Source organism: Neofelis nebulosa, chromosome 15 (assembly GCF_028018385.1).
Source record: "Neofelis nebulosa isolate mNeoNeb1 chromosome 15, mNeoNeb1.pri, whole genome shotgun sequence".
Taxonomy (NCBI): Eukaryota; Metazoa; Chordata; class Mammalia; order Carnivora; family Felidae; genus Neofelis; species Neofelis nebulosa.
The window spans coordinates 66,253,131-66,275,715 of NC_080796.1; the positions used below are offsets into that span (position 1 = coordinate 66,253,131).

Sequence of the window (22,585 nt, forward strand, 5' to 3'; positions counted from 1 at the left end):
CTGTAGGGCCCCAGCTGATGAAAGGGGAACAGTAGAGACTCAAGGCTGGGGTCACCGGGGGCACCAGATCCCGGCCGCCTGGGAAGAAAGGGCCGTGTGTGGGGACAGATGAGAGGGCGGTCCCAGGAGAAACCCAAGCTCCCCACTGGATTGGTGGTGATCGACTGGAGGCTACTGATACCTGTCCTGTGTCCGACTGGGGCAGGATTGATCTCGGGGATGGACGGGCAGTGACTGCAGCTCCAAGAAGCTGGGGAAGGAGGTAGGAAAGGAAAGAGGAACTGTTGGCACTTGTCAGAGCCCTTGTACACGCATCATTTCATTTAATCCCCACGACTCGATGAGGAGGGATGGCATCCACTGTATGGGTGAGGAATCCTGTCCTGTGTCGGAGGTCCCGTCACCCAGCAGGGGACAAGACCCAGGCCTCTGTCGTTCCACCCACGGCACCAGAATTGGATGAGATCTCGGGGATTCCTTCCAGCTCGGAAATTTCTGAGTCTCGGGTCCCACCAGGCCTAACCTGGTTGACATGGGAGGACGTCCAGAAGCTTTGCTCTGCCGTGCGTGGGGAGAGGGTATCTAGCATTAGGAGGTAGGCCTGGACTCTGATGTAGACGACCTGGGGGGGGTGGGGGGGGTGGGGGGGGTGGGGGGGTGGGTCAGTCCCAGCTCTGACACTTAATACTCACAGGCCACATTACCTTGGACATAACCTTTCTCTGCCTCAGTTTCCTCACGTGTAAAGTGGCTCGTATCGTGACTTACAAGGGCCTGCATTGATATGGCCTCTCCTCCCACCTTCCCAGCCTCTCTCGCCCCCTCACTGTTCCCTGAGCACCCTGAGAACAGTCCCGCCTTGAGGTCTTCCCGTTGGCCATCCCCTTTGCTCAGAATGAGCTTCACCCAGACATCCACAAGGCCAACTGGCTCACTCCCAATAAATTTTCGCTCAAATATCTTCTCAGTGCGGCCCACCGAGGCCATTTCCCCAGCACTCCCAGCCGCTCACCTGCCCTACTATTTGGTCCATATTCTTTCTAACCTACCACACGGTTTGCTTTGTGGTTTACTTGGGTGTGATGTCCATTGCTTGCTATCTGTATAAAAGTCGCAGGTCTCTGCTTTGTTCACTGCTGTGACCCAGGTACCCAGTACCGACTCTGGCATAAATGGGTACTCGTCATACCATTGAAAGGATTGACTTTCAGGTTTGTGAGGATTAAATTAGATAGTATTTGGCAATCGCTTAGCTCAAAGCCTGGCCCATAGGAAGGACTTAATAAAACGCTGCTGTCATGGTGCCTGTCTTTAATATTGATTGATTTGCCGCTGGGTTATAGTTTGGGTTCAGGTCCTACTGAACACGGGCCATATGTAATGACCCGCCCATTATGGCTACAGTCCCTCCTTGCCACCCTTCCTAGTAGAAACAGGCCCTTTCATTGAGCTCCATGGCCTACCGAGGCAGGGTATTAGAGTCAGCTTCAACACGCAACTGGAGAAATCAAGTCAGGGAACGTTTGATAGCGTATTTAGCAAAGGCCGCGAGTCAGAGACCTGCTTGCCTCCTGGGCCGGCAACCGAAGGAAAGTGAAGCGAAATGGAGGAATGCCACAGCTCCAGGCCTCCTGGCCCCGACACTGGCCTTATCACGTTGTGTTGGAAAGAACTACAACTGTGAGAGCTCCTTTTGCGCCACTGGGCAAGTCTCAGTCAACCGCAGAGAAAACCAAATCCACTTCAAGAATATGGAGATAAGTTGGAGAGAAAAAGCGTGGCTGAGTCAGCCAGAGGCATTTCACAGAAATGGCCTGGTGGGCAGGAGGGCTCTGGCCAGCTTGTGTGGTCTGCCAGGACACGGGCAGCTTGGGGCGGGACTCCTCAGACCCCATTCCTTCCATAGGTCTGCAAAAGGAGGTTCCAAAGGCCCCAAGTGGTCTTTTCTCCTTCCCTCTTCATCCTTCCGCCACCCAACAGAGGAAGTCCTGATCAGTTCTCAGATGGTATTGCGTGAGTACTGACTCCCTCATCACCAGGAGTGTGAGGTTGACTGCCACGACTAGCCCTGCCCTTAAGGGCTCACAGCCCAGCAGGGCAGACCATGGCCCTGCAAGCTACTTCTAGATGAAGTAGTTAGGAGCACAGACTCAGAGCCATGGGGCCTGGGTTTGAGCTCAGCTCTGCAGGTTGCCAGCTTTGTGATCTTGGGGAAGTTACATAAATCTTTGAGGCCTCAGTTTCTTTGCTTCATAAAATCAGGACTGATAGGGGCACCTGGGTGGCTCAGTTGGTTAAGCGGCTGACTTCGGCTCAGGTCATGACCTCGAAGTTCGTGAGTTTAAGCCCTGCATCGGGCTCTGTGCTGACAGCTCAGAGCCTGGAGCCTGCTTCGGATTCTGTGTCTCCCTCTCTCTGTTCCTCCCCTGCTCAGGCGCTCTCTCTCTCTCTCTGTCTCTCTCTCTCTCTCAAAAATAAAGATAAAAGAAAAACTTTTTTAAATGGGGACTGATAATATGCCTACCTCGTAGGGTCGTTGTGAGGAACAAATGAACGAAATGCATCGTGTACCTGGACCCGTGCACGGCACATGGTAAACATTATGTACGTTTGTCTTTATTACTATTATTATTATGGTTTAGCATCATTCTGGGGTAAGCCCTGTGAAGATGTGCAGGGATGCTGGGAGCTCAGGAGACGTCTGATCTAACCTAAAGCTCTAGGAAGTGTTCCTGGAAGAGGTGACAAAGAACTGAATCTAGAAGAAGGAGGAGGAGGCATGATCCAGGCAAAGAAGGTAGAGAGAGTCCAGGAAGGGGGCATTGAAAACCATGAGCAAGACATAATGGCATGTGCTAGAAAGTGCAAGGAGCCTGGTGTTGCTATAGCATAAGGTTCCAGGCTGGATACTGAGTAGCAAACAAGGTGCTGGGCTGGCCATGCGGTCAGATCATAGGGGGATTTGTCATGACCTTTCTGGCTTCTTTTAGCCCAGATCCCACTCTTCTAATCGCTTTGTTAGGCCCAGGAGTGGAACCCAAGTACCAGTCACTTCCCCCCCAACTTCCACTGGCTGCAGTGGGACCTCCCCCCACTTCCACCGACTGCAGAGTGAGCGAGGGATGGGCATGTGACCCAAAGTGACCAATCGTAATGCACCCCTGGGATTTCTGCTGGAGCCATGCCCCCCCTTTCCCCGCCCCATGGAGAAGTCCCCAGCTTGGGCCCCTGAGATCCCTGGAAATGCCCAGATTCCTGCAAGTTCTTCCTTTTTGAAAAACTCCATGCTTTCTCAAGTTGGTTTGTGACATTTGCAAATGAAACAGGCCTAATAGGCCACACTAAGAGGCTGGGATTTCATTGTCTGAGCAGTGAGGGAGCTATTGAAGGTGTTAAATTGGGGTCTGCATTTGAGAGCCATCATGCTGACAGCGCTGTTAGAACCCGACTTAGGAAGAGTGGAGCAGGGTGCCCCTTAGGCGCTGCCTCAGTCCAGGAGTGGCGTGCCAGGCCTTCCCTGACATACCCGAAGTAGCAACAGAGAAGGCAGACTGAACCCCGAAACACTGAGGCAGTACCCTGAGCTGCTGGCGCCGGACCCTGTCAGCTGTGTCTCTGCCGGTGAGGCCGGATGAGGTCCTTGGACCTGTCACAGGTAGGGGAGAGGCCCGGCCTGGCCTTGAGAGTGAAGGCCTAGGAGTGGGTTGCTGGCAAAGGCTATGAGAAGCCCTGTCCCCCCTCCCCATGCAGCAGACCCTTTGGGCCACACTGTACTGTCACCTTGGTCCTGGGTATGGCCCCCAGTGCTCCACTGTTACCGGGGAGGGATTTCTTATAAATGTATTTGTCTGGGGGCACCTCGGTGGCCTAGTTAGTTAAGCATCCCCTTCAGCTCAGGTCATGATCTCAGGGTTCGTGAGTTGGAGCCCCGCATCAGGCTCTCTGCTGTCAGTGCAGTCTGCTTCAGATCCCTTGTCTCCCTTTCTCTGCCTGTCCCCCCTCTCAAAAATAGACATTATAGATACATAGATAGATAGATAGGTACATAGATAGATAGATAGATAGATAGATAGATAGATAGATGTATTTATCTGGTTTCCCACCTTCCTTTAGAGTGACTCCAGATCAAAAACAAACCCTACCCTCTGCTGCTTTTGTAACCCCCTCCCAGCTCTTGGCTGGACCTTGGTTCCTCCACACAAGAGGGCCTCCCATAGCTGTGACCAACCTGTGCCCGGGATCCTGCACACGGCTCCCGGGATGGCCTGAAGGGTAAAATAACGTTTGTCCAAGTACAGTCTGTGTCCCAGAGACTTTAAAAATGTTACCTCACTGAATTCTCTCGGTAATCCTGGTGGATACTTTCTGTCACCATTTTACAGGCGAGAATGCCAAGGTTCAGGAAGAGAAAATGAAATACACAACAACACACAGCCACTGAGGGAGAGAAGGAGAATTTGAACCCAGATCTGAGGTGATTCTTGCCTTCAGACCGATTTTTCAAACATTTGTGAGTGGGTTCCAGATGCCTGTGTTCTGAGGTCGGTTGCTACCTAAGATACGTGTCTATTGACATAATGTTGGACGCCACACTTGAAAAGCTTGTAAATACCACGTTCGTGGGGTTTTCCCTTCACGCTTACTCATTCAGGTAGAGGTGGGGGGTTGGGCTTCTAAGAGAACCAAGATGAGGTGCAGTGGCTTCCTTTTCTTTGGCTTGGACCTTCCTCCAGTTCAAGGTCAGCCACCATGACTGGCTGCTGGAAACTTCACTCATCCAGGCTGTCGTCCATCGCTCATGCTTCAGGCAGATCTGTGCCCTAGGCGGAGCCACCTTCTCCTGGCATCAGCCGTGGCATCAACCCACAAATGCCCTCTGACCGAGCTTCTCCTTTCCCTTAGGGAAGATTCCGTTCCTCATCCTGGCCGAGGCGCACACCCACATCCATGCCCTCACTGACTTCCAGCTCTTTCACAATGATGCCTCAGCAAATCTACCTCACAGATCTGGGAGTTAATCTGTGATTCAGCAAAGTAGTCAGAGATATGGGGATGTGGAGGAGAGTTGTCACAAACATTCCAGCCACAAGAATACAACAGTGCTCCATAGCACCTGTCTGGGAGTTGTCTGGAGGGCTCTGTGTCTCTCTGGGAGGCTGCGGTGTGAGTCTACGTGCCCTGCAGGTGAGCTCTGCCACGTGAGGAGGGGACACGGGGTAGTCGATGGAGCAGCCCGACAACTGGGCTCCATCGCTTGTCACCTTGGGCGCATTGGCTCACCTGCTGTGTGTCTGAGGTTCCCGAGCTGTGCAAATGCCATAAGAATAGTACCTACCTCCTGGAGTCATGAGAATTAAGTGAATTAGCCCATGTAAAATGCTTCAGACACCTGTCAGTACGGGGCACTTGGTGGGTGTCAGCAAATGTCTCTACCACTCTTACACCCTTGTCCTGGGCCCTGTGCCTTTGAGGGCCCTGCACTCCATAGGGCATGGAGTTCTAAATGGCCAAGAAGACATGTCCATACTCCTCCTTCTAGGCCATTCTTCAGATACCCCAAACCCCAGAATTCCCCACTGAGATGGCCTCCCACCTGCTTCCAGGACCCATGGGGAGCTTTTCCCCAGGGGAGCCTCCTGTGGGTGGCCTCCACTGCCTTGGGAATCCTCAGAGGCTCCAGGTGCCTGAAGGCAAGGCTGTGGGTGGAGCCTGGGCTGTGGAGTTCAGTGTCCCACCATGTGGGTGCGGCCCCTCACCGCCCATGATGCCCTCATCCAGGGGTGTCCCATCCCTTGCCACCTTGGTCCAACACAGAACTCTGTGGATTCTGAAAATTCTGAATGGAGGTCTGATCTTCCAGATAGAAGACCTATAGTAGCTAAGGTAGGAAAATAGCACGTATTTTATCTAGCAGTTTGTAGGCTTGGTTTCTAACTTTTAAATATTTACTCGTATGGAGTGATGAGTCTATTTTTGCCCCAGGCCCTGAAGATGTTGGCGGTGGGCCTGGTGGTGATAACGGTGGTGAGGAGTGAGATCAAGGACGGATCATTGGAGCTGAAGCTCTGAGGCTCGTCTGCACTATTGTACTGATTTGCATCCTTACTTCCTCCCTCTGCTAACTGTTGCCAAACAGACGGAAGGCAAAGGTGCCGGCAACTTAGCTGTAAAGAACAAGATAGATGGTGTTCGCAGAAGCGGCCTGGGGTTCCGGAGCCAGGCCCACCCCTCTGTCTAGAGCCTGCATCCGCTTACCTGCAGCTCACAATGGTGATCTCTGCTCACCACCCACCCTTTCTCTTAGAAGCAGCTTAGCGCCTCCTGTTTTTATGCGCCCACCTCCCCCCAGGGTCAGCCAGAATCTTGCATTTTTGCTGTCTTGGGCAGCCCTTGCAATGGCCCTGGGGGATGCCTCTTCAGGAGTCCCTGGGGTCTGAATGAGCACTGTTGTCTGTAGCTCCAGCAACCCCACCAGCCCAGATCAATCCCAATAATTCACACTAGCATGCACAATTGTATTTCCACACAAATCGCGTCTGTTCTTCCCTCATTTCACTCCTCTCCAAATGACCTTCAGCGTTCCAACTTGCTCTCATTTCAACACGACGTGCGGTACCTCCAATGCATCTGTGTCTCGACCCACGTTCCTGCAGCCTCTGGGCACCCTACGAAGCGGCTGAGGCACAGCTGGATGGCACCTGCGGTGAAAGACAGCTCCCAGGCTTCGGAGGTGGCACTTGATGGAAAGCACACGGACACACATGAGTTCAAGCCCCGCTCCATCACTTACTTCCTGTGTGTCTTTGGACCAGTTGCTTACCTTCTCAGAGCTGGGAATGCTGCATGTATAAAATGCAGATAATAATGCTGACCTTCTTGTTGTACGATGATTTAAACAGATGACACAGGTAAAGTCCCTAGCAAAGTACCTGGCCCAGATTCTCAAAAAATGTAAAGACAAGGACTCTCTCCATCTTTGACTGCCGGCACCCTACCCGGTGCCTGACATGATGCATGTTGGTTGTCATCTTTAAGCCGTGAGGAGCTGACTCCACTGAGAGGGGCAGGCTGAGTTTAGAGGGACAAGTAAGAAGGGAGCCACTGGCTGAGCCCACGCAAAGCCACCTCTGTTGTCTGGTCTTCTCTCTCATCCTTGGCTTTCCTCCATTAGCAGGGAAATGTCACCCTTGAAATTCAAACTTGTATTGAGCTGGTCAGGAGCTCTATGGGCACAGGGAACAATGCACCTGTCAAATGTCTCACCTTGGCAAGGCTTTGGGGGTCTCTCGTGGCTGCTTACGGCACACACCCTTTATTCTCTTGACCACTTCTGTTGGAAAGCCAATGTTCTTTAATCTCTCACATGAGTATTCATTACTGTCTATCCAAGAGAGATGTGTAATAGACGTGGAAATGCAGACAATGTAAAGGCTTGTAAATGGCAAGAAGGAGGGAAACAGTCCTCTGAGGGGCTATAGCTGGGCAAAGGGAGAAAGTGAGGGTCAGCTTTCAATGTGTACTCTCCTGGACAGATGTAGATCATTCTAATGGCCGATTGATCTCGTAGCTCTGAAAAATCTCCCACACAGAAAACAGAGGGCCCAATCTGGACCTCAGATTGGCTGTTTGTTCTTTTAAATATGATTGTGGGTAGACAGGGTAGTTTTCCCCTTTGCATTGTCTCCTTTGGAATCTCTTATTTCAAAAGAAGATAAATATCAAGTACTCATATGTTTTGCTGTTTGTAGCAGATGCCGCAAAAGGAACGGAAGGCAACAGGGTATGTTAAAATCATTTTAACCCATCAGGGCTGCTTGGAGTAATTTCCCTGGAAACCTGTGAAAAGGGTTTTCAAGTTGAACTCGAGACAGTTGTAAATGTGTCCTTTTGTTGGATAACAGAAGGTGAATGCTAATGCTGAGAGGGAATTGGGGAGCCAGATAAGTTCTAGTCTTAGAAGTTCTTAGAAGCTCTCTCTGCCCTCCAAGCCTCAGCCTTCTTGGAGCAGCAGACGAGAGCCAGCACTGAGGGCTGAGACCTGTCCTGCAGCCATGTGGTGGGAGGAGTGACCCAGGACCCATCAGTTCATCTCTGCCCACGGCCCTCGTGTCTGTAAAATGAGAACATGACACGACGTGACGAGGTACCCCTAAACAGAAGAGCCAGCAATGGGAAGCTGGGAGCTGCAGCACAGAAATATGGGCCTGGGCAGACAACGTCACAGTCTTGTCCCCTCTCAGCCACCAACTCACTCAACCTAAAGGAAGTCACCAAACTCTGCCAGCCTCAGTTTTCTTACGTATACAATGGGGGATTGGATAAATGGAAGAGTGGCCAACTTTTTCTCTGTAGAGTCAGATAGTAAATATATTGGGCTTCATGGGCCATATGGTCACCACTGTAACTACCCAACTCTGTCCTGTGGCAAGAAAACAGCGAAAGACAACATGCAAGTGAATGGGTGTGGCTGTTCCAATAAAACTTTATTCGTAAAAACAGGCAGCAGGCCGTAGGTCTTGGATTAGAAGATCAGGGAGTTTCTTTTTGTGTTTTTTTTAATTCACAACATTTCTTTTTTTAAATTAATGTCTTTATTGAGACGTAACTGATATATCTCAACAGATATAGATAGATGCAGATATAGATATAAACTGCACATATTTAATATTTCAATAGAGTTTTTTCTAACTTAATAAAGTTATGTTTTATCTAATGAAGGCATAAACCCCATTAGAATATGAAATTGTTGGTTCTTTTATTTGCTGCGTGATTAACTGAAATTATACATTAGATGACTCTCTTGGGATATACTTGATAAAAATTTCATGGAATGTCAGACTCTCAGTGCAGCAAGGGATCTTCGGGATCACAGAGTGCCACAGCCCCACACGCTGGAAGCCCCCCCTCCTGCCTCGTGAGCCCCAGTTATCCGCTTATCCACAGCCTGCAAAGGACTTAACATCCCAGGCGGCAGCCCAGTCTACCCAAGCCCCTCGGTGGCAAAGGCAGATGCGGAATCCTCACCGCTTCCCCTGTTGGTCCTACCCATGCAGGCTCCTTCGCTCTGCCTTCTCTTTCTCCCCTCCTCCCCACAGACGGACTGCAGTGCCCCTGCAGAGCCCAGGACGCTTGCCTCAGAGGACCAGTTCAGCTCTGCCTCCTTCCCTCCAATCCATTCTTGGCCTGGCGTCCCTGGGCCCCAGGCCCCTCCCCGGCTGCCTCAGTCTGGTCTGCTCGCCTTCGTGAGTCAGTGGTCCCGTGGGTCTGCCTGCTCCGCTCTCCACCTCAGCTGCGCTCCTGACTCTCTCGGACCCCACTTGGCTCAATCCCTGTGCCCTTCCCAGACATCCAGGAAGTCCTGCCCAAGTCCAGCCCCTGGGCCCCCATTCATCTAGGAAGAAGGTTGAGAACGTCCGAGAATCCTTTAGGGATTTTAAATCTCTTTCCCAGACCAATCAGACCCCAGGGCCTCCGACCTACATATATACCTACAGTTCAGACGTTCCTGCCATGAGTAAAACAGCTAACGGCCATCTCGACCGAAATCTATGCTCATGAAAGCATTTATCCATAGAAAAATAAGTGCTATTAAGTCTGGAATGAAACAGAAGCCCTGGGAGCTGCACTTCTCAGGTGGGAGTAAATGGATACTTATGTTCTTAGCACATTGGAGACGCGGCCACTTGTGCTGACCAGGAAACGTGGTATTTGTGGGGTGGGGGGGGTGCGGTGCCAGGACGACAAGGGCTGATCGGCTAAAAAAAGACAAAGTTGCGATCTGGGAGTCTCTTATTCTGCTCCTGTAATTATGGAGCTCCAATAGCAAGCCTCGGGCTTCACAAAGTGTGAAATAATGCAAAATTAGGCAAGAATCCTACCCAGGGGCACAAGTCTTTCCCTAAACTGGGGAGGGAAGCAGAAGGAGACCATGGACAGGCAGAAGTCCGGGTAAAATCCAAGGGACATGGTAGATCCTTAACCAGTAGAGACGGCAGGTGCTGCCGTTAGGGAGGAAGCGTCGTGGGACCTTGGAGTCGACTGCTGTCATCCCCTCCCCTTTTCCAGATAGTCTTGAGGCTTGAGGGGTGCTCATGCTCAGGGCGATAGAACAAAAGCCTACTGGAACCCTGCCGGTGCTCCCCTGTGAGTGGGGTGCCGGCATCCCAGCTGAGGGAGGGAGCTTCCCGTAGGACAATTCTGCAGAAGACACACACCGCAGCTGACATAAAGCCTTGGGCTTAGTGGAAGGACACTCTCCTTTTCCTACAGGGACCTAGAGATGAAGGGCTCTTTAACTCGGGGCGGTACGCGCAATGCACTTCAGTCTCGTCGGGGCCTGTTCGGGTGTTCAGCTATGACCGTGCCAGCCTGCTGATGGAAATGTACTCCCAAATCCACCTTCTTTACAGAGAATGCAGGCTCCTCACTTTCCCGGGCTGCGTGCCTCTTGCTACAGAGAAACGCCGCTCTGGACAGAGCCACACGTGGCTTACGGGGAACAGCGTGCCCCTCCTGGATACAGACAAATGGCAGATGCGGGGTGGCCACGCTGGTCTGGAGCCTGGGGAGCAGGGGTCTGCACACACGTTTGAGCAGATACCACAAGCTCAGGGTCTGCAGCAGCCCTGCTGACAGCCGCAGGATGTGCGAGGGGCACGGGATGCAGCCGGGCCTCCGGCTGAGATGCCCAGCTCTGGATCGTCACAGCTGAGCCACCAGCTCTCATGGCTTCCAGGAGGATGGGGAGAGGCAGGAGCTTGCACCCTCACACGGAGCCACACAACGCACAGGAGGAGAAGACAGTGTGGTGAGATCATAGCAGCGTTTTATACCTGGCTAGGGCTTTGCAGTTCTCAAAGCGCTGTTACGCCCGTGACCTTGTTTTCTCTGGAGAGAACAGGTACTGTTGTTCCCATCTTACGCACGAGGAAGCAGAAGCTCAGGGAGATCAAGGGACCTGACTGGGACAGCAAATGGGCAGAACTGGGGCCAGGACACAAGCTGACTTCTGGCTGGTCCCATAGCCGCTCCTGGTGTCCTCTCCTGTGGAAGACCTTTCCTGAGCCCTCGGCCCCTGCACGTGCCCCACCCCTCCCCGGCCCTGACCACGGGGTCCCGGACTCAGCCCTCTGTCATCATCACTCACTAGATCCTAAGCTGTGTGGAACTGAGGGCTGTGACTTGACCATCTTAGTATCCCCAAGTCCTAGGACCTGCTCGGCATGCAGAAGATACACAATAAGTTCCCAGAGTTCATTCGCCGAGGCTTCCAGGGCCCATCGGAGCTGGGCCGTTGCCGTGTCGACAACCTCTTTGGCCCCACCTCCACCCACCTTCCCCAAATGCAGGAAGTGCTTTCCCACCCCAGGGCCTTTGCCCTTGCTGGCCCTCTGCCTGGAACCCTCCGCCTCCACATATCCGTGCAGTTCTTTCCCTCACTTCGTTTGGCCGTTGGCTTAAAATGACAAGACAACATTCTCAAAGAGGCCTTCCCTGCACCTTTCTGACGTAGCAGCCGCCACCCCTCCTTACCTTTTTCCTGTTTGTTGTCTATTTCCCCCCACCATGCAAGCTTCTTGAGGGCAGGAGCTTTCTTTTGTCCCTTGCTGTGACCCCAGAGCTTAGAACAGCCTCTAAGGAAACATGAAACCACGCTTCAAGTTAAGGCACCAAAAGCTGCTTTCTGTGCCACGTGCCCCTCCTAAACCTCTCACGCCTCATTCTTCCTCCCCAAAGATTACCATCTCTGTGCTATCAAATGAGGAAGGCTGAGGGGAACCATCAGTACAAGACCAGATTATCTCCAAGGGAGTTCGGAGCCCCTGGTGTAGACGTGGGTCAGACACGATCTAACCGCTAATGACACAGTCATGGTTTCCGAGTTTGGCGGGGAAAAAGCAAGGAACCTACGCTATATATTTCTTAGGAAATAAGGAACCCACATGGTCATATTCTCCAGGGCAGGGCCTGTGCCTTCCTCTTCGGTGTCCTCCGAGGTGACCAGCATAGAGCTGGAGGAAGGAGGAGTAAAGGTCACCTCCCCACCCCCACTCTGTTATAATGCAGGATGGACGAAGTTTTTTCAAGTCCTGCTGGAAATCTCCTGGCTGGAAACCTTCCCAGATACCCAATTTTCTTGCTTGAAGTGCATTTCTTTTCTCCTTGAAAATTAGTGCAGGAGAATTTGTCTCTGTTATAAACCCCGTCCTGGTGGGAGGTGCAGAGTGTTCACACAGAACTTTCCAAATGCTTGGTGTGTGCACTGCACAGGGGCTGGGGGCTCTTGGGGTTGGAAAGTGAAGGACGAGGAACAGGGCAGTTCATACAAAGCGGTTGGAATGGACTCCTCTCCCAGAGGACGTGTAAACTGGCTCTGGACTCCTCTGTGTCAAGAGGCAGGAAGAACTGGCCGTTCGCATCCTAGCGTTCTCCACAGGAACCGGAGGGGCGGAACTGCGTCCCATGCCTGTGACACCCCCTTCTCCCCTTGCTGACCAAACTGACAGGGGCCTTGAGCCCTCCCTACCATGAGACCCAAGGGAAAGCAGAATTGGTCTTCTCTCTGGAGATGATAACTCAGACCTCAGGAATGTAGTCATTCTTCTAATAAATTCCTCAGGCAGCCTTGTTCTGGACCCTGGACTTGGAGAACTAAACTGGACACAGGCCCTGCCTTCGGGGTGCTTCCATTATGGAGGAGACAGAGAGAGAGAGATAGAGATGATAGAGATGGAAATAGAGATGGAAATAGAGATTATAGAGCTAGAGCGAATGAGATAGATGATAGAGATAGAAATAGATGGAGCTAGAGAGGGAGAGAGAGAGAGGGAGAGATGATGGAGACAGAGAGCGAGATAGAGATAGAGATAGAGATAGAGATAGAGATAGAGATAGATGGAGAGAGCGAGATAGAGATGGAGAGAGAGAGAGATGATGGAGATAGAGATAGAGACAGTTGGAGACAGAGAGATGATGGAGACAGAGAGAGAGAAAGAGAATGCATAGTGGGAAAGGGGGTCAGAACATAGAGGATTCGTGGGCCTGCTAAGGAGCCCGTCCATCATTCTGGCGGCAATAGGGAGCTTCTGAAAGATTTTGGGAAGAGGAGTGGTTTGGTTGGATTTTCATTTTCAGAAGGGGGTCATTAGGACGTTGGTTGGCCGGTACCCGTCACGGAGGTCCCAAGCCTCCCTTGCCCCACGAGCGCCACATCCCCTACATCCGCCAGCCGGACCGGGCGCGTCTCCCATGCGCTCACGCTGCAGCTGGACTTGTCCCTGCTACGACAGCGCTCATCCTGCATGCTAGGGTTGCCCGTTCCGTCCTGCTCCTCGCCAGAATGCCAGGCACTGTGGCGGGCTCGCCTCTATCCCCCCGTGTCCAGCACAGGGCCTGGAATGCTGCTGGAGCTCACTCGTACATTTACGCGTACATATATATTTTTCACAAACGTCAAATGGAACTATTGAATATCGCAAGAGAGAGAAAACTGGGGTCCGGGTGAGCTGGGGCCCTGACAGCAGGAGCGTGAACGGGGGTCGGGGGGACACACGGGGGGTGGGCAGACCTCGTGGCTGGTCGGTGCTCGTGGCGAAACTCCACTCCCTGCTCCTCTGTGCTGTTCTCTTCCGTGAAGCCGAGCTTTTAACACCTGCTCACGGCGGTGTCGCAGAGAGATGAGATGAGAGTAGAAAGCAGCCCCTTACCGCCGGTGTCATTGACAGCTGCTCGGCTGCCTCGGTTTCCCCAGTGCCCAGTGTGATCAGTCCCGGACTAGTAGTGGCTGAGCAAAAGGGGGAGGCACAGTCTGAAGGAGGTAAACTTTCCTTTTCTACCTTCTGCCACTTTCCTGGGGAGGCCACACCCATGAAACAGTATCCTCGCTTCTCTCAGGGCCTTGGACCCTCTGGCCTCAATGGCAGATCTTTACCAAAATCAATTCTGGAAACTTCCAACCACTCCATGACTGACTGACTGACTGACTGAAGGGACAAATGGCTTTCTAACCCTAGCTCTGCCATTTACCATGACCTAGGACACCTTTCCACCCTGAACGTTAGTTTACTGACCACGAAATGGGCATTAGACTATGCTTTGCACAGGTTTGTTTCAAGAATTCACTCCAGTCATGCCTGTGTGAGCACTTCCCAAATTGTAATGTGCAACAGAAATGTCCTGTTATCAACATATCTGCCCCTCACCCCCCGTCCCCCTCAAAGGTGCTCAGCATGGAGCATGCACAGAGGAGGCTGTGGCTGGAGGTTGAAAGGGTAAATGGGGTCTATATGATTTAGGGATCACCCCACATCTTGTCATATGAAGTATTTGCACGCCAGTAGGTACCCGTGGGGTGGTGGGTCCCACTGTGGAGACCACATCACCGGGGCTAATGCGCTGCCCCCTTTTGGCCACTCTTTGGCTTTCATGGTTTCACCCCGGTTTGGATCCTGACACCTGCTCCTGGGGGAGGTGGCCAGTTCCCCGGCTTCCCTGGCCATGTGGCAGAGCTGACGAAGGTCTGGCCTGTGGTTTCACAGCTGTGCCCACCTGTCCCCCATCCCGCAGTCCTCTGCGCCAGGAGATGCCCACTCATTCCTGTGCAGGGCTGTCGGGGGGAGAGCAACTGAGTGATCTTGTAGGGGAGGCGGGCTAGAGCGGCACAGCAGAGCTAGAGTGACGGGAAGGGGGGAATGATTCCAGCCTCCAGCAGGCTGGGAGGATTTTCTGATGCCACATCCACAACCCACTAACGTGAGCAAATTCCTCTTTTGAAATGTAGGAGATGGGGCACCCCGGTGGTTCAGTCCATTAAGCGTCTGACTTCAGCTCAGATCATGAGCTCACGGTACTTGAGTTTGAGCCCCGCATTGGGCTCTACGCCAACAATGCCAAGCCTGCTTGGAACTCTCTCCCTCTTTCTCTGTCCCCCTCTGTTCATGCTTTCTCTCTCTCTCTCTCTCTCTCTCTCTCTCTCAAAATAAATACACTGTAAAAAATAAAAAAATAAATAAAATGTAGGAGGGTAAACCCTAATGGTCTTTCATACCTTGATGAAATAAACTTAGCTACATATTTAACTGCCGGTGTGTATAAAGCTTTGGCGTGTCTGTTGTCATCACACTATTAATTTCATTGTCCTGTGATGCAGCTTCGAGCCCTCTTTCACAGTTGAGGAAATCGAGGTTGGAGCAGTGAAGTCATCTGGAAACACAGCAACAAGTAAGGGAGGTGGGATTCCAGAGCCAGGAGTGTGTTCCTCCTGCCGAGCGGGTTCCCCTTCTCTGTGCCACACCATCTCCCCAGAAGCCCGTGGGGGCAGGACGCTGATGGGGGAGGGCTGTGACCTCAGGGCCCACTGCAGGGGCCTCCCAGCTGTGGACAGTGAAACAGAGGGTCACTGTGACAGCCAACCTGCTCCCCTGCCCACACCCACCTCCCGGCCCTGGCCTGGACAAGGCCTGCAGTTCTGGACCCACTGACCGGCTAAGGACCGAAAGTCTCTGGACAGGGCACGGCCGAGCCTGGTCCACTACAATTACTTTCTGCAGTGTTAGTTTTTAATTACAAAACAGATTAAAAAAAAAAAAACTCTCATCTCCATAACTTAGCCTGTTTAACAATGCACTTACAGTGGATTTTCCAGGCCGTCTGGGTGGCTCAGTTGGTTGAGCATCCAACTCTTAATTTAGCCTTAGGTCATGATCCAAGGGTCGTGGGATTGAGCCCTGCATTGGGCTCTGCGCTGAGCATGGAGACTGCTTAAGACCCTCTCTCTCTCCCTCTGTCCCTCTCCCCCACTTGTGCACACTCTCTAAAATAAATTTTTTTTAGAAAATGGATTTCCCAAGGATAGAGTCTAGTGAGTTGTGTTCATATCCTAGCTCTGGCACCTATGAGTGGTACGACTTTGGATAAATGACATAACCTCCGTGGGCCTCAGTTTCCACATCTGTGAGGTGGTCGTAGCCCTAGTTATATACTTCATGGGGTCGTTGGGAAGAGAAATGAGGGGACTGTCCAGGGTGCTGAGTGTGGGGCCTGGAGCGTAGAAAGCATAAGTGGGCCACAGCCTTGGAGCCGCATCCCTGTCCTGCTTGGTTTGAGGGCAGGAGCATGGGAACACCTGCCTCTTGGGTGACAGAGCAGCAGGTGTATTCTAACCATCGCTTGAAGAACGAGGCGTCCACAGAGGGCGGTGCAGACTGAGAGGTTAGTGTGCGCTCTACTCTGCATGGGCGAGATCCGGGACTTAGTGTCCCCCCTCCCAGTCTTGCCTCAGATAGCCCAACAGATGAGGCCTTCAAGCCGTGGCTAGAATGGTCTTACAGCCCTTGGAGGGAAGAGAGCCCTTTCGGGCTCCACAGTTCCTTTCCTCGGCTAACGCAAACCGTCGGCCCCAAACACCGGATTAGTGCTTTTATATAAATGGGGCGAAGTGAGGTGAGAATGAGAAGCAGACACACAGGCTGGGCCTCGCAGAACGCTGCCCTGGGCTCACACTCGTATTTCCCTCCATCTGTCTCGTTCTTGTGTCTGTCTGGGGACCAGGGTCGCGAGTGCAATTATAATAGAAACATGATAAGTCACTAGGAAAGCTGATCTGTCGTACATACGTTCTGAAGGTGGGAACGACTAAGCCGGAAGAGAATTGCAGTGGCGGGGGGTGGGGGGTATACGCCCCAAGAATTGACACAGAAGCAGAAATGCCAGAGCGGCCTGGCTGCCTCAGGAGATGAGTTGCAGAATTATCTAGCCAGGGATGTCCAGGCCGCTGAGTAATGTCTCCTGATGTTAATCAAGTCTGTGACAACCTGGATCATGCAACTTACTGAACTCAATTTATATTCTCTTAGGCAAAATCGCTATGACCCGGATGGAAATTTAGCCAGAGAGCAATAAAGAATGGGAAGCCCCAGGTAATGAACTAGCCTCTGGGAAGCCAGGAGCCCTGCTCTCTGACTGGTTGTATTTTAAATATTACAGGAAATTAGAGGATACTGAACATTTACTGAGTGCTTATTATGTACCAGGAGCGGTGCTGTAAACTTTAAGGACCTGCATTCATTGGGTCCCCTCAAAAGCTCTGTGCAGAAGGTATCCCAGACCAGCAGCCACGTGGTAGTTTTCTGACATATAAAGACATTTTCTTGAGTTGGACTTTCCCCCCACTTCAGGTGGCCAAAAAGAAGCGATATCCCCAGTTACCTGTAATGAACGCGAGAGACTTAGTGCATCTCCAGAACAGCAGGGACACCGTACATGAGCCACAGTCAATGTGTCCTTGCTGGATGCTGGCTGTTCTGGCCTCTCTAACATGTCTGAGATTTCTAGCCTGCTTTCTACATTGGTGAGATCGTTCACATCAACTATCTTGACTTGACCCATCACTTGAAAGCAGAGACCCACTTATTGGGGTGCAGAGAGCAAATATGAGCCCATTATAACCCTATCCTTCTTCTCCCTGCCCATCAGTCCTGGAGAGAGTCCTACCTCTAACAAACCCCATAAATGTGGGGCCTCCTTGATGCATAGAGCAGCAGGTGCACTGAGCAGGCCCCCCCCCCCCCGCCCTTGGACAGATCCTAGCCACCTGGATCCTGCGCTTGCTTGATCCAGGGGACCAATGAAAGAGAGGGGTCGAGTTCGGACCAGTCAGGAGAAGGAGAAGTCAGAGAATGGCCCCATAACTTGCCTTCCCACCCTCCAGGCTTGGTCATCAAAGAGTTCATACTTGTCACTTTGTTTCTCTCCACTCCTGGGTCCTTCCTGTTTGCTCCACAGGGACCTTGCGGATTTTTCTGCCATCCTTCGTGTTTATGGGGCACAGAACCTTCCAGAGCATGACTGTGTAGGGCTAGTATGCTTATCTTACAACTAATTCCTGCTATTATGTGCAGAGGCCCGCGGACCTTGCACTTTGCCCTAGGACCGTGTCATCCCAGTGTATCTTCTGGCTCCTTCCTCACGGTGTCCCGGAGCCCTGCTACCTGAGGTGTCAGAAGCTGTGTCTCTCCGAGTTGGGGGCCACAACTCTACTCTCCCAACCTGGGGACTCCCTGGGTTTTCTGTGTAACTCAGCTCCTGATTTCATGGAGTCCAAAGCGGCCAATGCCCACCCTGCCCCTAACCGACGTGCGTGTGACATAGGCTGGCTGTGTCAGGAACTGGCCAAGCAAGAAAGGAGCAGGGACGTTAATAATTAGCCAGGCTTGGGACAGCAGCACAGGAGAGGAAAAGCCTGTGAGTGCTCACTTGCACTGGCCTCGGCCGCAGGAAGGAAACATAATGAACAATGTCCAGAGCAGCAGAAGGAGGAGAGCAGTTACAGTCTCTTGCCGCCCGACTCTTCAAAGATGCCCAGCGGCGCCGGGAGGATGTGAAGTCAGGATTTCATGACACCCAGGGCCAGGGCCCGTGATAAATCCCCGCCCGTTTTCTTTTGAAGATGGTTCCTCCCCTTCTCTTGATCCTAGGACTCCAGCCTGGTTTCCCGGGCAACTAGGCTGACTTCCTGTGGCAAAGGTGGGGTGCGAGCAGACCTGCCCCGGTGGTGTTTGGGGAGGAAGGACCCCCGGGCAAGGAGAGGAGCAGCAGAACATGAAAGCAGGCCAGTCAGATGTTCTTGTCCTTAGCCCCCATCTTAGCCGAGGAAACTGAGGCATAAAGCGGCTAAGTGACTTGAGATAGTACATCGTGGAACCAGGAGTTGGATCTCTTGCGGAGTGAGTCTGCCTTCCTTCCCGAGAAACTGCAGCCACTGACCAACCTTGCGGACGTGGTGCGCTTAAAGCTCGTGCTCTTGGACGGGCGCCTGGGGGGCTCAGCCGGTTAAGCGTCCGACTCCTGGTTTCGGCTCAGGCCATGATCTCACGGTTTGTGAGTTTGAGCCCCGACACGGGCCCTGTGCTGATAACGCAGAGCCTGCTTGGGATTCTCTGTCTCTCTCTTTCTCCTCCTCCCCGACCTCTCAAAATAAATAAATAAACTTTAAAAAATAAATAAATAAAAAGCTCTTTCTCTTGGAGAGGAGACAGGTGCTCAGTGACATGCGTAGGGGTTGGTGGGCTTCCTGTCCACGGTGGGGGGAGGGGGGGAGCAGGCTGAGCTCACTGCCCCTGCCAGAGCCGTCAGCCCGTGTGTGACGATGGCCGCCTGTTCCCAGCAGTGGCTCCTGGGTCACCACAGAGACTCAGAGGCCCAAAGCAGTGCGGGGTGGGGGGTGGGGGGGGGGGACTGGAAATCCAAACTTGCGTTCTTCCCACCAGTCAGAGCAACTCGGGATGAAAACTTGCTGAGGGCAGCAGGGGCTCCCAGGACGACTGGCAATTTGAGCTTCTCAGAGACAGACAATATGTTGGTACCAGATGTCATTTTAAGCTAAAAACCTATGGTTATGTTACTTAGATGATCTTCTTTATTTACTCTAACCCATAATCCAGAGCCGTTCTCGATTGAACGTGGGCCGTTGAGCATTCCTGTGGGAACCACAGCTCTGTATTTTTAGGTGTCGCCTGTTCCCAGCTGGGGAATTCGTTTCTGTGTGCGGCTTGCTGCGTTTAGGGTCTGATCCTCTCTGCGTTTATTCTAACTGTCACTGGTCCTCGGGAATTAGCGCCTCACTCCTCTCTGTTGGGAGAGTATCACCCACCCCCCGCAAGATCGTTCCTAATGTCTCCCCTCCTCCAGCCCCAGAGACCGTCTGCTGGGAGGCTGTGGGCATAACTCACCATATCTATCACTTGGGCAGTTCTCTGCTCATCCCTCCTGCCCTCTTGTCAACAGGGGTGAGGAGAGGCATGACTGAGGGGGCCTGGGGGTCCCTGGGGTCTCAGGAGTTCTGGGCCAGAGGCAGGGCGGTGGAGGTAAAGGCTGTATAGCTGCCTTGGAAAACAGTGGCGGTGGCCTTCCCACTGGTGCCGTCCCTCCCCTCCCTTGGTGGCTTCGGACAGCCAACACCGCAGAATTGGGAAGCCGTGAAGAGTACCCACACCCCCAGAAGGGCCCAAGCCTCGGGATGCCTGGGCGTGTCTCTACCCGAGTCCTTCCCGCCTGGCCACCCCAGCCACCCTGGCCGCCACCTCTTGTGGGACTAGGAGGGTAGGAGGGCCTGTCTTTGAGTTGTTCGTGCTCAAAGGAAAGGCAGTGCCCACCCCCCCCACCCCGGGGCAGCCACCCTGCCCACAGGGCCTGGGCAAGCCCTTTGGGGGTGGGGCTGGAATGCTGCCGTCTTTGGCCGTGTGCGCCCGCCAGCTTGCCCCTGCAGGACCCCTGGATCCAAGGGACAGGTGGAGGGAGTACGCCGACCCGAGTGAGGATGGGAAGGGGTGTCTGGAGCGTCAGAGCGGGCTGGCAGTCTGGCCACCTCTGACTCGTCACCTTGGGCAGGCAGTTTTGGCTCTCATGTTTTTACGCAGTAAAAGGGTCTAATAATACCCACCGCGCAGAAGAGTGGTTACGGGGAGTCCAGTATCAAATGCTGTCCACCCCCTGGCAGGCAATTGTGCATAAACCACAGTACTACCATTGTCCCTGCTGTCACAACAACTGAAGGCCTCCCGTCCCTCTCTCTGCGGGCCCTGACCGGCCTCTGCAACTCTCAGGGTTCCTTCTAGACTATGCAGCCATTTTGACTCACGGCAGCATCCATACAGGGCCGGCATGTTCACTGCAGAAAAATCAAGGCACATGCTGTCCCCACACCTACAGGACACGCCTGGGCTGTCAGCCTTCTAAGGGAAGCACAGACTGGAGCAGAGGAAAGTCTGCCCCGATGGAACAGGACGGCATGGGGCCAGACTTCTCTCAGCCCCAGCGCAGCGCGGCCGAGGGCTCTGCGGGGTCCACCCCGATTACAAAATGCCCACGGCCGCGCAGACCCTCCAGATGCACAGGTCCCAGCCTGGCAGGGGACGGGTTCCTACGGGGAGCACAGGGCGCATCTCCCCTCCCTAGCGGGGGGGGGGGGGGCCTTCTGCTTCTGTCCCCCACCTCCCGGCTACAGCTTCTCGCTCCCTCCAGGGCCACTCGACCTTGATTCCCACCACCCTGTTCCTCCTTTTCACTTGCCAACATTTTTCTCTTGGCTGTGACTGCGGGTGCTTTCCTAGGCTCTGTCCCCTCCAGAAAGCTGCCTCTCTGGGGCTGCATTCGGAGCTTCCTGTGTGAGGTCAGCCCTGATCCCAACCTCCTGCTTCCTCTCCAACCTCTGGCTCTATAAAATGTGGCCTCAAGACACACACACACACACACACACACGAACACACTCATTCACACTCCCCGAGGACCACTTCCCTCTTCCCATGTCCCCTCCTCTCCCCAGGGCATCATCATTATTCCCAGGACTAAGCAGTTTCCCTTCCCAGCAGCCCTGTCCTTGTATCATCCCAGCCAATCAGGAGGCGTCAAATCTTCCCTAAAACCCAATGCCTGCTTTACCTCCATTGCCTCATCTGTGTCTGCTAATTTTGTTGCTTTCTTTAAAATAATAATAATAATAATAAAGAGCACTTTCCTTATGACCCTCTTGCCTGCCGATCACACGATCCCACGTGGGAAGGTCCGAAAAGATATGTTACATAAAAAAAAGCAAGCCCTTTGCTTTAACGTGGGGGTCCTACAGGGGCTAGCACAGCAGGAGAGTGACACTTTGGTTCTTTTTTCCTTCTGCGTTTGGCCCAGGAGAAAAGGGAACCCAAGGAGACAGACGCCTTTTCTCTTGGTAGAAGTCATGGGAAGGGCAGGTATGAGGAGTAGCCACATAAAAAATTAGAATTTATGACCCTCTGCGTGTTTCTCCTGCTGTTCACAACCGCCATGCAAAGCTAGACTTGATGGACCACTTGGCCGTGTCTCCTTACCCCTTTCCACCCAGTACCTCTTCTGGGGCTTTTCTGACGTGCCCCACTTTAAGACACTGGGTATCTATTTTTAAAGAAACTTGTAATAAGGAAAATGAATGGGTGCTTGTTTATCTGTCACATCAAGATTTTTCTCTAGAACACTTCCCTGCAAGATTTCTTTAATGAATGGCTGCCTCTGTATATTTGTTTCTTTGCTTATCCTGAACCACGACTGAAGTTTACAAGTGGACTTAATGGCACACAGGTTTGGGGCTCAGAGAGGTCCAGCTTTAATCCTAGAGTGGCTGCTTAGTGACAGGTTGGGAGATCCTGAGACCCAGTGGGCTCACCTGTAAAATGGGCATTGTTGGAGGATTAAAGTTGCTTATTCCCTTATTCAGCAAAAGTGTGGATTAGGGAGGGGGCACCCGGGTGGCTCAGTAGGTTAAGTGTCTGACTCTTGATCTCAGCTCAGGTCATGATCTCTCGGTTCATGAGATCAAGTCCCATATCCGGCTCTGTGCTTACACAGCACAGCCTGCTTGGGAGTTTCTCTCCTCTCTCTCTACCCCTGCCCTGCTCGTCCTCTCTCTCTCTCTCAAAATAAATAAATAAACTTTAAAAAACTTGTGGGGGCGCCTGAGTGGCTCAATCGGTTGGGCGTCTGACTTCAGCTCAGGTCATGATCTCGTGGTTCATGGGTTCAAGCCCCACGTCAGGCTCTGTGCCGACAGCTCAGAGCCTGG

At 52.7% G+C, this 22,585-nt stretch overlaps 1 protein-coding gene and 1 long non-coding RNA gene across 2 annotated transcripts in view; both read left to right on the forward strand.

Moving 5' to 3' along the window:
* FAM78B (family with sequence similarity 78 member B) overlaps positions 1–22,585 on the forward strand; it is an 80,163-nt gene that overhangs the window by 35,332 nt on the left and 22,246 nt on the right. The window lies entirely within an intron of this gene.
* LOC131496585 (uncharacterized) lies at positions 672–8,730 on the forward strand. The gene is made up of 3 exons (XR_009254556.1): positions 672–2,604; positions 4,903–5,184; positions 6,578–8,730. It is a non-coding gene; the product is annotated as an uncharacterized LOC131496585 (long non-coding RNA).